This window comes from Protopterus annectens, chromosome 3.part0, assembly GCF_019279795.1.
Source record: "Protopterus annectens isolate FY-2018-M chromosome 3.part0, PAN1.0, whole genome shotgun sequence".
NCBI lineage: Eukaryota > Metazoa > Chordata > Ceratodontiformes > Protopteridae > Protopterus > Protopterus annectens.
The window spans coordinates 1,646,889,007-1,646,907,150 of NC_056731.1; the positions used below are offsets into that span (position 1 = coordinate 1,646,889,007).

The following is an 18,144-nucleotide window of genomic DNA, read 5'->3' on the forward strand; positions in this document are numbered from 1 at the left end:
GGGTTGCAAACTGGCTGAGTGACAGAACCCACAGGGTCAGAGTTGCTGGCGCCATGTCAGACTCAAAGCCTGTCACAAGTGGTGTCCCACAGGGCTCAGTCCTGGGCCCACTCTTGTTTGGCATCTACTTTTCAGAAGTACAAGCAAACACAGGAGGGTTATGGCTGACAAAGTTTGCAGATGACTGCATACTGGGCGCCGTAGTCGAAAACACATCTGACACAGATATCCTTCAGAAGGGTCTCACAGAAACGGATAAATGGTGCCAGAGCCATGGCTTAAAGTTAAATGCCAAGAAATGCATAGTCATACCCTTCGGGAAAAACAAGGTTACCCCTAGCTACCATATAGGTGGCAATCCCCTGATCATAGAAGAAGTTATCAGGGACCTGGGAACCCAGGTTGACAGTAGCCTTTCATTCGACACTCATATTGCTAAAGTAGTTAGGAAGACCTTCTACATTGCCCACCTTATCATGAAGGGATTCACATCTAGATCAAGACCAATGATTGAGTACAATGCCCCATTCGGAATGTATCTGACCCGACACTTGCAGCAGCTGGAGAGGCCACAAAAGTTCTTCACCAAAAGGATAAAGGGTCTCAAAAATCTGTCTTATGCTGCCCGACTAAAAGAACTCCATTTATATTCAGTTGCTTACCGCTTGCTCAGAGGTGACCTGTGCCTGACATACAAGGCCATGTCAAACCCAGATTTGATGAACATGCTTCATCTCAAAAAATCTAGATCCCTGAGAGCCACAAGGGCGGGAGACTTAAACCTCGACACGGTTATTAATAGGACGTGCTGGAGGGATAGATTCATCACCCAAAGACTCCCTATGCTGTGGAACAAAATCCCGGTTTATGTGAGGCAGAGCACCTCGCTGGCCTTGTTCAAGAGGAATCTTGACCAATGGATGGGAGATCGCAGATACACCCCAGGGGTTACCTCAGTGTCACTGCTCGACAGAGGCACAGCAAAATAATGGGCATAGTTTCTCCAAACTAAAGGGGTGGCGTAAGCCACAAAACTATGGGCTAGGCTTGTAAATGCCCTCGGGCAGATAGTAGTAAAGTTCTCCCACCCCTTCAACCACCAACTCAGTCATCAGTCTCATGGCTTCAATCCCCTTGATAGTGGGGACCACTGCTATATCAAAAAGGTGCATTAGATCCCTGCCCAGAAGGTTCACAGGGCAGACTTTTGAAATAATGGCTCGGCACCTATGTGTTTTATCCGTAACTGGGTCAGTGAACAGCAGGGTGTGGGAGAGGGGCTCCTTGTACAATTTGCCATTTGCTGCTTTCACATAGACATATTCGTCTGATGCAGAACTGGGTGGCAATTCTGCTGGGCCGAGTAAGGTTTGAGAGGCTCCTGAATCACACAAGAATTCAACCTCCCGCCCTTCCACCAAGAATGTTATCATGGGCCTTTGATCCAGGCTCAGGACATCAGTGGTGGCCAGGCTAGCAAGGTTAATAACTTCGATCTCTCTCTCTTCAACATCTTCGCATTCCCTGTCTTCATTCTCAGTACCCTCAGTGTCGCCGCATTGGCAGACCTCCTCACAGGAGTTTTCCTCCCAACCCTCGTCATCCCCCCCACAGTCGCAGCAATCTTTTCCTTCATTTTCTCCTTTCATTTCAGCACCATCATATAGTCATGCCGACGCGGCCCTGGGTTCAGGCGACTGTTGCCGCTGAGGGCCTCGGCGCCTACTTTCACAGTCTGCTGAGAAGTGCCCTCGCTTACCACATTTAAAACACTCCCCTCTTTTGACCCTTCCTTCATAGTCTTCGGAGTGACCATCCGCAGTATGGCGGGCGTCACTGTCTCCCCTCCTTCCCCATCCTCGACCTCGTGGGGCCTGAACCAAAAAGAGACCGCCATCCTCACTCACAAATACTTGCCCTTGCTGTTTCTTTTTTTTTTTAATTGAAGTGGCGTTCTGCATGCCGTGCGTACTCAAAGAGGGGCTGGATTCGGCTTGTTCGGTGGTCAACCATATGTTTTGTAATGAAACTACTGGTGGGTGTCCTACAACCCCTCAAAAATGCGTTTTTTAACTGTTGTTCATAGAGGCTGTCATCCTTTTGATCCTGGGGGACTGGAATACCACAGTGATTATTAAAAGTTTTGGTGAGGCATGAAATGTAGTTATCGACCGTTTCGTCATTGAGTTGGGTACATTGGTTAATGACTGTCCAGTCGGCTCTCGGGCGCCATTTGTCAGTGATACGTTGGACATTCTTGGACATTCTTGGACATTCGCATTCAGGGCACCTGAATCATGATCTAGAGGGGCGCCATCTGCATTCCTTGCCATCCAGTTGCCACATATCATGTGCCAATCGGGGCCTAGAATCTGCCGAACTACTTGTTCAACCTCGACCCCATTCAAGTTATAGCTAAGACGCATACCAACCAAATCTTCAGAAAATTTTCGAAAATTTATCTTTGGATGTGGGATCCCCTCCGTTGCCCTTTTTACGTCTTTACGGGCCCACGGTCTATATACCAGCAGGGTAGCCTGTTGTCCGTCCTGTCCTACCAGTGGGTTAGGGACTTGTATCAGGGGCAATGTCTCTGATACATCTATTTCTTTTACAGCCCATTGTCCTTGTCCCACCGGGCCGGACCTTAGTTGCATTGGTTGTGTAACTTGCTGCAAGATTTTCCGTGGGGCCGCGGGAAGACTCGGCGTGGCCGTGGAAGGTCCCACATCGGTCGGGGGCCCTGGTTGGTATTGTGGAGGGGACTCCCATGGGAGTGTCTGTTGTTGGCCACTAATTAAAATATGTGGAGCCAATGGTCGTGTTGGATAGACGCACATATCGTCATCCCCTTTACCTAAAAACAGCGTGGGTCCTCGGGGAGGGACTTTCTCCAATAGTTGTTTATGCTCTTGTCTTAATTTGTTTGCTCATTTGTTGGCTTCTTCAAGCCAATGTTGAGCTTGCGGGAACCCCAATTGTTTTTGTTTTTTAATTCTCGTTCCTGCATCCATTTTTATGTCTTTAAGTAATTTGACACAAGAGTCCTTTTCCAATGTACAGTTGAAGTCATATCTTTCTTTCCATTTTTTTAAAAACTTGACATTATTAATATTCAATTTCTGCATATACTGTGAATCTGCATTTAAAACTGGCTCAGTTTTTGAACAATTACAACCCATCCTTCCTTATTTTTACTTGCACAAGTCCTAGTCCCTCCTAAAGGAGAATTTGTTTTTTATTTACGGGTCTTATTTCAAAATGACCTACGCCCTATTGATAATCCCTTAGAGTTTACCTGAAGCAGGAGCGACCCACCATTGTTTGAAAACCATCCCCCGGACGGGGATCAGGGAGCAGCCTGGCCTCTTTTGTACGACAGATGGGTCGGAGGTCTCACCAAAATTTGCGGTTCCCCGAAGTCTGATCCTCGTCCGAGTGGAGGTTTCCGGTCCAAAGGACCAAAATGTTAAAATGAAATGCGAGTCTCTCGTGCTTCAGCAAGATTCCTTTATTTACTTGTGCAAGGAGACAATAGCATTCAAAGCAAAAGAATGTAAACTGATAGACTTTAAGGATCAGCTTTTATACACTGCTTTGCACTCAACATGCAGGATGTTGATCAACTTTAACAAGGTCAACTGTCAGCTTTGTGGTGCACAGCTAAGCAACTTTTAATACCTGTTAAGCCTTAGCAAACATGAACTTTCATCACACATTTTACCCACATAACAGGTGTCAGACACAAACGGTCCTGCTTTAAGCTAACATGACCTATAACAAATGTCAGACACAAACGGTTCTGCTTCAGTCAGCCGTGGTTACACCCTAGCCTTGCAAATTCATGCATTTCTGCACGTAGCTTATTGCAACAGACAAATAACAAGATGTTTGCAGATTAATTGTTATTACACATAAATATTGCACCAGATCAAATCTCTCTTCCTTTCCTATGTCCATATTTCTTTTTTATACTTTTCAAAAATCTCTAGGTTTTGTTGTTTATATTTTTGGCACTTCCACAGATGTTTTTTTTTTCCAAACAGATCAAAGTTTCTTGGTCTATATACTGTTTTTCACAAATTTGTTGTATTAATGAACACAATTTTTTATTTGAAGCTTCTGACAGTTTTTCTTGTGGAAGTATTTTTCTTTCCTCTAATTTCTCTCTCAATCTTTTTGTATGTCTTATGTCTTAAAATTCTGGGCTTTTTGCATAATAGTAACAATGCATAATTTCTTTCTTGTCCTCAATAGTCCACTCTATCGTCTTTATGGCTCTTCATTTTTTAATTTCTCCAAATCTTTTGGGTTTCTAATACCGTGATGGAAATGGACCCCATTCCTAAGACAAAGTACAATTAAAGTTCATGAAATTAGTATTGTTTCAGTCTTTGATGTCAGTAGAAGGACTGTCAGCAGCACCCGCAATGTGCCCAGTAATGACTCCTGCAATTTGCATTGGGTTACATGTATTGGTGGTTGTTGTTTGTCTTTCGGCTTTTCCCGGTTAGGGGTCGCCATAGCGGAACTCCGGTCCGCTAATGATCGGCAGTAGATTTTCATGAACACCGAGGTGCCAGCTCGACGTCCAACCTTCACCGAAGGCACGCCCATTTACGCATGTCTTTCGAACTCCACCCAACCACAGGGAGGACATGCAGACTCCACACAGAAGGCACTCCCCGCACTCCATCCGAGAATCGAACGTGAGAGCCTCTTGCTGTGAGGCAACAATGCTACCGCTGCACCACCGCGGCTGTGGTTACATATCTAAATGTGATTTTAGATTCTTTTTTGTAAGACCCGTTGCTCCTACTAGTATTGGAACTGTCTGAGTGTCTTTTTTCCACATTGCTCTTGTTTCTACCTGCAAATCTTGATATTTTATGACATTGTGTCTCTCCGTACACAAGACGCTGTAGTCACTAGGTGTAGCAATTTCAATGATCTTTACTACTTTTTGTCTTTTTTTCGTGGGTTTTTTCATGTGTAGCTTTTGAACTGTTGGTAATGGGTGAGCCCGTGTAATGTAGACTTCACCATTTTGTATGACGCTTTGTGGATCATGTTTACAGTGTTTTTCAGCCACTTCAGTACCGTACTGTTTGCATGATCCCCAGTGCAACAGTCTTGCCACATTATTCCTTTCAGTATACAGTCCTTCTGCCGTTAGTATGTCACAACCAACAACGAGATGTGAGACTTTCCAATTCTGTTTTATAAAACCTACATTTGTTTGTTTCTCCTACATATTCAATGGACTTTGTAAACCAATGTGTACGTAGCCTACTATCTTCGGCCGCCAGTATTAAGCTTTCATAGCTTGGTTTGAATTTGCCTCTCCTTAACCATTCCTGCATTTGATCCAGATCCACATGAGGTTCTTCCAGAAGTTTAATATACTTGGAACTGTATTTATGCATTTTCCACATTTCTTGCTTCTCGTCTGATCCTTCACCTTTATATTCTTTCTTTTGTTTTTTGGCACATTCAGTTGCTTCCTGATTTTTATCTACTTCTGGTTTTATTTCCATTCCTGCTTGATGCCGATATGCTTCTGCTAGACTAAGCAGGGAAGTCATCTTAGATTTATTCTCCTCATGTTTCAAAGCTTTCACTATCTTTGGGTCTTGTGAGGTCAGCAGATGTGTGCAGTCTCATGATTGCAGATTTGTACGTGTAATCAATTTCAAGGAGGCCACTACCTCCTTCGGAATGGGAAATATATAATCTTGGTATGCACTGATTTTTTTAAAATCATTTGGTGAGCATGAAACATCCTTCTTGTTTTCCTGTCTAATCTATCCAACACGTTTTGGGGCCAGTCAGTCACTCCAAAACTGTAAGTTAGGATAGGAAGAACAAATTGGTTTAAAGCTTGAATTTTGTTTCCTAGGTGTCAGCGCTGTTTTCAAGACTAATTTAAGTCTTCTAAAATATTCCTTACTAAGTTTTATTCACATTTGTTCATGTTTTATTGTTGATCCTTCATCAATTCCCAAATGTGTATACACTCCCTCTTGCTCATTTTTGTTATATCACATTCTTGTCTCAAACTGATGTTTTCTTGGTGCTGCAGTTTACTTGCTTTAAAGGTTGCTTTTGCACATTTATCAAGACCAAATGACATTCTCATATCATCTGAAAAAGTTTTGACATCCTGCAGTTGTGCTTTCAGTTTCTCATCTGATGAGCTATACAGTTTTAAATCATCGACAAAGAGAAGATAGAAGTCTTTACACTTTGTTGTTTTCTAGGAGCCAAATTACAGCCATGGCCTTATCTATTAAGTAGACAGCTTAATGGGTTAAGGTTAAGACAGAATAGGAACAGTGACAGAGAGCCACCCTGGAATATCCCCCTTTGAATTTTTATCCTTGGATAATAATTTGTCTTTTATCATAGCTCAATTGCAAAGTGGTCTGCCACTGTTTCATGGTCACTGTAATGTAGTCGATCAGTGGTGTAGGGTGTATCTTATACATTTTTAAGCACTCTTTTATCCATGAATGTGGGATACTATCAATTGCAGTTTTGTAGTCATTCAGTGCCATACTTAGATTCTTCCCCTTTTTACAGTTCTCCACTATGACTTTATTTAGCCACAAATTATCCTTTGCTCCATATGACTTTCTTTTATTGCCCTTTTGTTCTATTGCCATAATTGAGTTTTCTTCTAAGTGACTATAAATTCTTTCGGCATCAATTCCAGTGTATAGGTTATACGTCGTTGGAAGGCAAGCTATTAGTCTATAATTTTTAGGGTAGCTTGCAAGTTCATTCTTAAGTAGGAGCATTGTTTTTCCTGTTAGCCAGGTTGGTGTCTGTTTGGGGGTGTGCATATAAATAGTTCTTACTTATGGCTAAGTCTTTGTGCAAACATGTTAATACTTTTACCCAGAAGTTAGGTACTGCAACTGGATCTGGGTTTTCCAATTAGAGGCTTTTAACTTTGTTTCAATCTCTATGGCTGTTACTTCATCCCATTTCATACACTGTACCTTTAAACTTCTTATTCATTCTTTTAATGTCTTTTATAGATTTAACATCTTTTTTATGTTCCACAGGATCTTCATAAATACTTCTCCAAAATGTATCTATTTCTTCTTTTTTGGGTGGTCTTTCAATTCATTTTACCTTGTTTCCCAGTTCTCTTTAAAACCAATAAATTGCTTATTTTGTACTTTTCCTTTATATTTATCTGCATATCCTCTAAGTTTTTCCGCCTGTGCTGAGATTTTTAGTTTGTGATAGTGCATGATAGATATTGATCTGTTCTAATACTGCACATTGCTTTTAACATGTCTTTCTGAGTATCTTTGTTGATCTGTTCCCTCTTCTATACTCTTCTGACAGTGATACTTTTTGCCTTAATTGCTTTATAGTTTTCTCTATTTGGTGCTTCCATGATGGTATTCAATTTCTCCCATTCTTTTCCCTCACTACCATGTGTTCTTGTAGTAGAACTTTATCTGTTATTAATTTAGCTGCAGAGTAATATTTTCTGTTTACTTCTGTTATATTGCATGTCTTTTGATCTTCCTGCTTCTCCTTGGTTTGGAGACTCACTCCATCGTGCTGTGATGTAACCTTCTATACCAAATCCTTCACTTTGCAGGCACTCCATAACTTCAACTTATGTTTTTTAACTTCTGCTTTACTAATCTTCTTTTCTGGATTCTTTCTTTATGTTATTATTTTTTTATTGTAAAATTTTCCATATGTGGATGCCTTTGCCTGTATTTCTCTTTGAATATCTTTGGGGGTGCCTTCTTTATATTGATTAATTTGGCTTTCTCCTTTACATACATATTGCACCATAGCAAATCTCTGTTTCTTTCCCATGTCCATATTTCTTTTTTTATACTTTTCAAAAATCTCTAGGTTTTGTTGTTTTATATTTCATCAGATGCTTCTTTTTCCAAACAGATCAGTGTTTCTTGATCTGTATACTGTTTTTCACAAATCTGTTGTATTAATGAATACAAGATTGTATTTGAAGCTTCTGACAGTTTTTCTTGTCGAAGTATTTTTCTTTCCTCTAATTTCTCTCTTAATCATATTGTATATCTTGTGTCTGTAAATTCTGGGCTTTTTGCATAGTAGTAACAATACATAATATATTTCTTGTCCTCAATAGTCCACTTTATCGTCTTTATGGCTCTTGTTTGGCCTATCAGTTTTTGTGATTTTTTCTACAACAGGGGAGCCATCCTCCACCTGGGCCTGGTCTGGCCCCATTGTAAGAATATTTCTGTGTTTTGAGAATTCTACACTGTCATCTTTTCCAGTCCAGGCACCATTGTGCCTACCAGAATTGGGCACTTTTTATCCTGGGTCTTGTCCACCTAGCTATCTCTTTTACTTTTTAACCTACTTCTGTCCATGATATTTGCTATGTAAATACATTCTATATATATCAGTGTTGTCTTGGTGAGATTTTGTGAAAAAACAGGGTCCACCTCGCGAAGGTACTCACAAAGACTTGAGGATGAATTCAGTGCCAGCAATAATATTCTCCTTTACTTGCTGATTTATCATCTCTCCATTCAGACCCCTACTTTATGTATGACTATTATTTTCCTTAAGGATCTGCATACAGAATCCCATTCTTTACTTATTTCTTGACTTACCCCTTCCTTTATCATCATCCCTTTCTACCTTGAATTCTAGCTTTCCGATTGTGTTTTGTGTAAGAGCCTTGACTCTGCACCTCTAAAATATCCATTTAAACCAGGTAATCCTAAACCTACTTGTTCTTTTGGGAGGATTAATTTATCCCACTTGACTCTTGCCCTCTTCAGTTCCCAGATAAAATCCTTTGACTCTATTAATTACTATCCAGAACTTTTTGTCTGATTGATAAAAATATGGTTGACCTGTGTATAAAACTAAAGGGACTAAAACATTTTTACTCTTGTATTTTGCTATCCATATTCATAAGCAAGAGCTTCCAGTTTCTCAGTTTTTGTAATGTCTTTTGTTAAGTCTATTAACAACATATCCTTAATTTCCATAATATAATCCTTTTAATCCGTATTCCTAAGTAATTAATTTTATCATATCTTCATAAATATGGGTATTGCTGATCCAGTTCATGTGTGGGTGCACAGTTTATAGCTATAGCCTTTGTTTTATTATCATTAATTTTATATCCTGAAAAAAAACACAACTGTTTCAGAATGTTCCACAGCACTGAGATGTCCTTTTCTAGTTTCATCAGGTACAAAATAATATCTACAAATAAATCTAAATTTTCTTGAACACCATACCAGTTATATCCTTGAATTTCTGAGTCTATTATTTTCCTTTGTCAATGGTTTTAAATATAATGCAAATACAAAGGGGAAAGAGGACACCCCTGCCTGGTTCACCTGTTCAGACACAACTTATCAGAGAGAAACCCTCCTACTTTGATTTAAGTGCCCCTCTTTTTCTTGGTCTCTAATGATTTGCAGAATATCTATCCTGAAATCTTTTATCAAAATCACATGCTCAGTTGTTTCAAAATGTGTTTTCTGTAGAAGTACTATTTGCACTTTGCATTTCTTAATATAAATAAGTATTCTTTCCTTTTTGTCTACCTGTGAGACCATTCACATTCCAAGATAATATGGCAAGTGTTACCATTATGGTAATAAGTCATTTTTCCCAAGTGTTACATATGGCAACTTTTTTAAATGTCTGTTTTCAGCTTTTATGATACATGACCCCACTAAAGGGGCAGATTAATCCTGTATATAGTTTTTTTCTTATAGGAGTATTTGTGACAAATAGACAGCTGCTAACACTGGATCTAATTAACCTGAAATTGATATTATCCATGCTAGGACGCATATTATTGCCTGTAGTTCTACTTATACTAATTGATGTGCATTTTTTCTGTATTCCCATCCCAAGATGTGAAAATAACTTGCATTCTTTCAGAAATCATTAACTTTTATCCTTGAGGATAAGTGTTTCTTCAGTCTATTAACCTGTTATCAAATTGTCTCTATGGAAATGTAAGAGAAAAAAGAAAAATGTAATCTTCTGCTGCAGCCTGAAGAACAAGCTAAAATACTTATTGCTGATGGAGAACTTTTCATTATGTTCATTGTTCTTATGTTTACTTGTTTCCACTTAAAACGTGTTGTTAAATTAGGCCATGGGTCTTATTCCAAGACATTTACCTATGCAAAAGTAAGAGAAAACATATCAGCTGTACATATATTATGATCTCTGTACTTTTACACCCTATCCCCACCTTGGCAACCCAAGATTACAGCCTGTTAACTTAAACATGCTTTTGTCTAGAGTTTATTTTCTCTTTTTGCACTGCAATACCTACATTTCTTAGTACCAAAAAGAGAAGTAAGAATGAGTAGAGGAATAAGAAAACAAGGGGGTATCCATTCACTTTAGTAACTTTATGACATAAAAGAACAACTAAAATATCATATAAAATATGCAGTTTATACTGTGTAACATTTCACATAAATACTGTTAAGAACAAGAATTGTTTTGCTTACAAGTTAAGTTTTCTTTCTTCCTTTCCCTTCCAAATATTAATGACATGAAGTGAGACAAATGCTTGTCAGTCCCCCACATGTTTAACAAAGTCAGCAAATGTTCATGCTTTCCACTTATTCTTACGCAAATGTATTTCAGAAATGTGATTGATGCTTTGCAGTTTCACATTTATTCATTACTTTATATGATGTTCATCATGCATACAGCTGCAGTCATAACAGATGGGTTCTCCTGCCGTCAGGCGGGTCCTCGGTCGGCCGAATTCCAAAGTCTAGGTCTGGCGTCGGTTGTCGTCGCTTCTTCCCTGACGTCAGTGCGACAGGGGTATAAAGGAACCAGCCAACGCCATTTTCTTCAGTCTTTCTTTACGTGCGGTGCCCGAAGCAGAAGCAGTTTGCAAGTGCTGGCCGGCCAGCTCCTGAGATTACGAAAACTTGGAAACCAAAGTCTTCTTAAAAGCTAAGAACGCCATTGGGGAAACTTTTCTTGCCTCAGACCGATGTCAGACAAAGTTAATAATTGTATTTCTTGTGGGAAGCAAATACCGCATAAGGATTTCCATTCCCTCTGCATACCTTGTTTAGGCCCAGACCACGACGTCTCGGTCTGTCACTTTTGTGCTACATTCAACAAACGCACTATTAAGCGTCGGGCGGAGTTCGCCCAGCATTATTTTGGGAAAGCATTTAACTATACTATGTCGTCAGATACTCCGACTCCGGTTTTGTCTAAAAAACGCAAAGACAAGGACCGACACACGAGGTCCTCGGCCGCTACCGACACCACGCCAAAGCCGACTGCACGTGGTCCGGTTCTCAGCGAGGCGCCTACGCAGCCCCTGACTGACCTGTCTTTGATGGTGTCTCCTGTGCCCGAGGTCGCAGGCTCCTCGGCCCACACCCCGACTATAGATACCGAAGCCACTCTTGGCGTTAAAACTCAGAATGTGGACAGGTCCACCTCCACTCAGGGTGTCTTCAGACCTTCCTCTTCTTTCTCCATCAAGGCTTTCACAAAGTCTAAAGCAGCCATGCACTCTTAGAGACCAGCTACACAGGGCCCATCTCCAGGCCCCATGCCTAAGAAACAGATGCTTAAAATGGCTGAGGATTTAATTACTCTTATCAGAGGTTCTCAGCCCCCTCCGGACCAAAGGCCTAGAGTGGAGGAAGATTCCCCCTCCTCTGATCAGGGGATCCATTATTTCAGAGCACTGTGATGATCAGGAACATTCTTACTCCCCTTTTGAAGACTCTGATGCGTAGGAGTCCATCCCTTCTGTATCTGCCCCTGAGGATTACTCATTTGGGGAAACTTTGCATACCTTAAGGGAACACTTCCACTGGGAAGGCCAGGATTATTCAGATTCCAAGAAAAGGCTCAGGGAATTTCTCTTGCTTCCTCAGCACAGGCCTCTGGCTATACCTCCTGTCTTGGACATCCTAGATGATGTTTACTCGGAGGCCTGCCTTAACCCGGATTCTCTACCTCCAGCTCCAGTTAAGCCTGACAGGTACTACAGGGTCCCTGACTCACACCAATTTCTATACAAAAGCCATGCTGCTGACCCAGAGACCATCTCACAGGGGCCCAAGGGAGTTAAGGCCTCCATTGCTAAAAATCCATTGCCTTCCGAGAGAGATTCCAGATCCTTAGAAAGGTGGGGAAAAAGGTATGTACCTCGGCTACCTTATCCATGAGGGCCTTAAACTGTCAGTTTCATATGCTAAAATACCAACAGTTTTTGTTATCACAATTGAAAAGTAAAATGTCACAACCTGAACAACCAGACTTGAAGGAGTTGCAGGATTTGATGCATAGTGCAGAATAAGTGGGTAAGCATACCTTACAATGTGGTTTTGATGCTCTAGAGGCCTCATGTAGAGCTGCTGTCACAGGATCAGTCATACGTAGGCATGCCTGGCTCAAGGAACAAGCCTTGCCTGATCATGTCAAAGCTAAATTACTAGACGCCCCTCTTCAAAAGGATGTACTATTTGGTGCTAATGCTGAGGAGGTATTAAGGAAAATGGAGGAAAAGGCTAAATCAATGCAAACTGTGAAAGAATTTCTACAGGTTCAACCCCCAGGTTTTAGTAGAAATTGGCCTTCCAAAAACTGGTCCTTTCCTGCCACAGACAGACCCCAAAGAGGCAGATACAGGCGCCCGAGGGGCAGAGAACAATCCCAAGGATCGTATAGAGGCAGACAATGGCAAGCTCCTACACAAAGAGGTGGTGAGGACAACTCGCAATCTTTCAGAAAGCAAACCCAATGACTTTCCCCTTTGCATGCCAACCAGGTCTCAAATGGCAGCCCCCTTAGGAGGAAAGCTGGCTTTATTTTCAAAAAATTGGCATATCATCACAAAGGACAAATGGATCCTGGACATTATAAACAGAGGCTACAAATTCCATTTTCATACCCTTCCAAAAATGAGAGGCATGCCAAACCTGCCACACAATCAAAGGGCAGAGGCACAAAGGCAAATTACAGATCTCATAAACATGAAAGCTATTCAAGAGGTACCTACGCACGAACAAGGTCAAGGTTTTTATTCCAGGCTATTTCTGGTGCCAAGGAAGGGAAAAGATTGGAGACCTATTTTGTATCTATCCATCCTAAACACATTTCTACTCGTACCAAAATTCAAGATGCTCACTCTACAGCAACTTCTTCCCATGCTGGGCAAGGAGTCTTGGCTGGTAACATTGGACCTCAAGGAGGCATACCTGCATGTCCCAATCAGACAAAATTTCAGAAGGCACCTCAGATTTCTTGCAGGTTCAACCCATTATCAATTCTCTGCATTGCCCTTTGGCTTATCTACTGCACCCAGAGTATTCACGAAATGCCTGGAATCAGTAATTGCCTACTGCAGACTTCAAGGTATAGAAATATATCCCTATTTGGACGACTGCCTGATCCAAGCGGACAGCAAACACATTCTTCAGAAACATCTGGCTTATGTAATAATGTTATTGAACTCTCTGGGATACACAGTCAACAAAAAGAAATCAAGGCTAATACCCTCTCGGAAGATAATTTTCCTGGGTGCCAATTTGGACACAAACACCCAGATGGCCTACCTCACGCCAGAGAAGCAGGGGCAACTAATTCAATACTTCAGAACACTAGCAAATTGCACCAGGCTGGCTGCAAGGAAAATCCTGCAGGCTCTGGGATTCATGGCATCTTGCATCTTACTAATCCCATGTGCAAAGCTGCATATGAGGAAACTACAATGGTACCTGAAAAACATATGGTCTCAACACAGCCACAGTTTGGAAACAATAATACCACTAATTCCATGTCTGCAAAAGGAATTTCTGTGGTGGGCTCAAGCATGTCAAACAAATACAGGTCTTCCATTCAGCAAGCCTCAAGCAAATCAAGTCATCACAACAGACGCCTCGGACTACGCCTGGGGGGCGCACATGACAGATCGGTGCATTCAGGGCAAATGGTCCCAAAAAGAAAAGCACCTTCACATCAATCAAAAAGAAATGTTAGCAGTAATAAATGCTATTATAGCTTTCAAGGACCTTCTACAACCAGTTCAACTATTGATAAGAATGGACAACACCACAGTTATGTGGTACATAAACAAGAAGGGAGGAACACATTCTTACCCCCTATGCAGACTGGCCATGTCACTTTGGAACATGGCCATGGACTTACAAATGGAACTACAAGCACAGTACTTGCCAGGCAAGGAAAACACGCTGGCAGACAACCTAATCAGGAATATGACAGATCCACACGAATGGAAGTTGCATCCAAAAGTTTTTACAGAAATAATCCAAGAATGGGGAAGGCCAGACATAGATCTCTTTGCCTCCCACAAAAATCATCAGTTGACAAAATTCTGCTCAATGATCTTCCATCCAAAGGCCTGGAGAGTGGACGCTCTCTCTTTCAGTTGGACATAAATGACAGTGTATGCCTTCCCACCTCTTCCTCTGCTGCCCAAAGTTCTATTGAAGACCAGAGCAGACAGACCACAGATGATCCTCATTGCTCCGGACTGGCCAAGGCAACACTGGTACCCACTCCTGAGGAGCCTGACGCATTCCCCACCATGGACCCTGCCTCTCATGCCTCTTCTTCTGACTCAGCACAGCTTCAAAACTCTTCACAGTCAGCTAAAAACACTCAATCTAGCCGCATGGAAGATTCCTTAGCATCACAGCAGGCCCTACTCTCCAAGGAGGTGCAGGATGTCATTTTGGAGGCCAGAAGGCCATCAACTAGAAAAGCTTACTCCGCAAAATGGAAACGTTTTTGTGTCTGGAATGAGAAAAAGGGCCAGGACTCTGGAAAACTGAATTTACCTCAAATACTACAATATTTGGCTGAACTGCTAAACAGTGGACTTTCTTTCTCCTCCATCAAAATCCATGCCTCAGCCATTTCTGCAGAATACAACACTGATCCACCTTTATTCTCTCACCCTTTCTTAAGACAGTTCCTCAGAGGGGCTAAGAATTTAAGACCTCCAAGGAAACAACCAATACCTGCTTGGGATCTTAATGTCATTCTGGAAAAACTGACCTTACCTCCCTTTGAGCCTGCTGCCTCATCAGATTTGCAATATTTGCCCTGGAAAACAGCTTTCCTTCTGGCTGTGACCTCAGCTCGTAGAGTTTCAGAATTACAGGCTCTCATGGCTGTCCAGCCTTTAATCATCTTCCATCAGGACAGAGTTTCCTTACGAACCAACCCGTCCTTTATGCCTAAAGTGGTATCCAGGGTAGCTTTAAATCAGGCCATACATTTACCTACGTTTTATCCTAATCCTCAAAACAAAGGGGAGAGATTACTACATTCCTTGGACATCCACAGACAACTGCGTTATTATTTGGACAGAACAAAGCCTTTCAGAAAATCAGAACTGCTCTTTGTGGCCTATGCGGTAGGAGCTCAAGGAAAGCCAATTTCCAAACAGACCATCTCAAAATGGATAGCCCACTGCATACGCTTTTGCTATTCCTTTCATGGCAAAACTGTACCTACAGGCATTAGAACTCATTCCACCAGGGCCACTGCCACCTCTGCAGCCTTCCTCAGAGGAGTGCCTACCAAGGATATTTTGGAAGCAGCCACTTGGAGTTCTGTGCATACCTTCTCCAAGCACTACAACCTACCATTATACTCCAAATCTAGAGCAGGCTTTGCCACTGCAGTCTTGCAGGGCATTTTGGCTCCTCCTAGTTCCACCTAGTGCCTACCACCCCTTTCCTAGCTTTGGGATTCTACCCATCTGTTATGGCTGCAGCTGTATGCACGATGAACATAGTACAGTTTTGTACCTACCATAAATGTAGATGTTCGAGTGCTAATACAGCTGCAGTCCAGTATTTCCCTCCCTCCTTCCCCTCTTGGGACAGGCCTATAGGCTAGCACATCCTCATACAACCTGATTGGGGTATTCATTTATGATGTATTTGCTTGCAACTACTGTATTTTGATTATATTGCACTGCATTATTACACAAATTTATGTATTGCCTTCCTTCTGGGGGCAACTGACATCTGGGACAAGAAAAACTGAAGAAAATGGCGTCGGCTGGTTCCTTTATACCCCTGTCGCACTGACGTCAGGGAAGAAGCGACGACAACCGATGCCGGACCTAGACTTTGGAATTCGGCCGACCGAGGACCCGCCTGACGGCAGGAGAACCCATCTGTTATGACTGCAGCTGTATTAGCACTCAAACATCTACATTTATGGTAGGTACAAAACTGTACTTTGTTGGTCGTCTTCCTTTATCCTGTATCTCCCAACTCTAGATTCCGGTTCAGTTCCAAGGTACTCACAATTCATCTGGTGAACTCCTGTGCTTTTCTCTGTCTCTCAAACATCTTCCTTTGGAACAGTGAAAAAGTTTTCACTGGCAAAGTTTATCCGTGTGCTTTATTATCAGAAAAATGAGCAGCAGAGTCCCCTTCTGCTTGTTGACTCACTTTTTGTTGGATAGATTTTTGCATTTCCTCCTTAGCCTGTTCTGCATCAAGAAATTATTTGATCTTCCAAGAAAAAAATATTCTTAAGGCAGCTTACAGCAGCAGCTTGAATCTCACCACTGCCTCTTGACATTCCCTGATTACTGGAATAAATGTGTTCCTCTTCTGCCTGGTATACAGTGAGAAATCATTTTCCACAAGTATTCTACTGTCTCCGGCTTTTAATACTTTACTCCTTTGCCACCGTTTTGTCAGGATCAACTCTTTCTACTGGTAGTTTTAGATCTTTACTAATAAAGGTCTTGGCTGCTTTCTTGTGACTAGATTTTGGCACATACACACAGTCTGCCCTTTCAGTTAACATCTCCTGCTGTGGAATACCAGTCTAGTTGCTTATTCGTGCCTTAATGAAATTATTGAAAACAAATCAAGAAGAAACTTCGCAGTGTGGAGGGTATGAAGTTCACTCCTTAAATTATGTTATGCACCTAATTCACTAATAAAAATCGAACTGTAAAATACATACTACAAAATAATAAAATAGAAAATGGCACATAGTCCACAGTTGAGTTAAAAATAGAATATCCTTTATTGAAACACAGAGACAAGCGACCCTAGTTGAGTATAATGAAAAACATCTAAAACATTTCTTATTTATATATAATCAGGTTATTTGGAGCAAGAAGGTAGTTACAGAGGGTGGTTCTTCTAAGAGCAATAAAACCATAAAACTCATTCCTTTTATCAAGTGCCCCTTCCCCCTTAACACCATAGTGTAAACTGAGACTGTGCAACCTTAGAACTGAAACTAAAAAGGCAGAGACAAATCATAATAAGAACAGCTTATTAAGGCTAACCTACTAAACCAAATTGTATTAATTAAGAAACTAACTGAATAACAATGACTAATTAAATAACAAAAAGATCTACCTCTAGATGTCTAGCAGAATAAATATTAATACTTATAAACTGAAACCCTTTTAACAAAGATTGTTTTCGTACCAAATAAATACTTCATCAGGTTTGTGTGTAAAAAACATATAATATTAATGAGCATGTGTATAAATCTACAGGTGAACACCTAAGTAGACTGAAAACCATGGCTATAATTGTTAAGTTGGAAGTTACTATATTCTTTAAAAGTTCTTGTTTCTAATGTATATGGATATTTTAAGGATAATAAATTATTGTATTTTTCAGTGGTATGGCTATAATAAAAAGTAGTAATAAGTTGGTTAACCCTGATATCATTAATTAGTACGCAAATTTGGTCATGTATGCTTAGTCAGCATACTTTTATTTAAAACTATAGCATATAAGATTTTGACAGCAACCTTAGAAGTGGAATTAATCAATTTTAACAGACTTTACTTGTTCTAAATGTTGATAAGACTGACTATCAGGCTTGCAAGTATGATGTTCAGTATCCATACATATAAGCTACATCTGTAAAATGAATAAATAAGCTGGGGATAATTTCCCTTTAAAGTAGTTTTTTGATCATTTTAGTTAATTTTGGACTTAATTATTGATGTGTGCCATTACTACTTTATCTTCTGATTTTCTTTGCTATTACACATGATGAAGTAATTAATAGGAATATATGCTGATACAGTTTGCACTGAGTTGATTTTAACAAGTTCTGATTTATTGTCGCATAAAC

General features: G+C 40.8%; 1 protein-coding gene across 3 annotated transcripts in view; it reads left to right on the forward strand.

The window, feature by feature from the left end:
• The window catches only part of RIMS2 (regulating synaptic membrane exocytosis 2), a 6,281,053-nt gene that overhangs the window by 1,318,929 nt on the left and 4,943,980 nt on the right, over positions 1 to 18,144 (forward strand). The gene's annotated exons all lie outside the window — the stretch shown is intronic.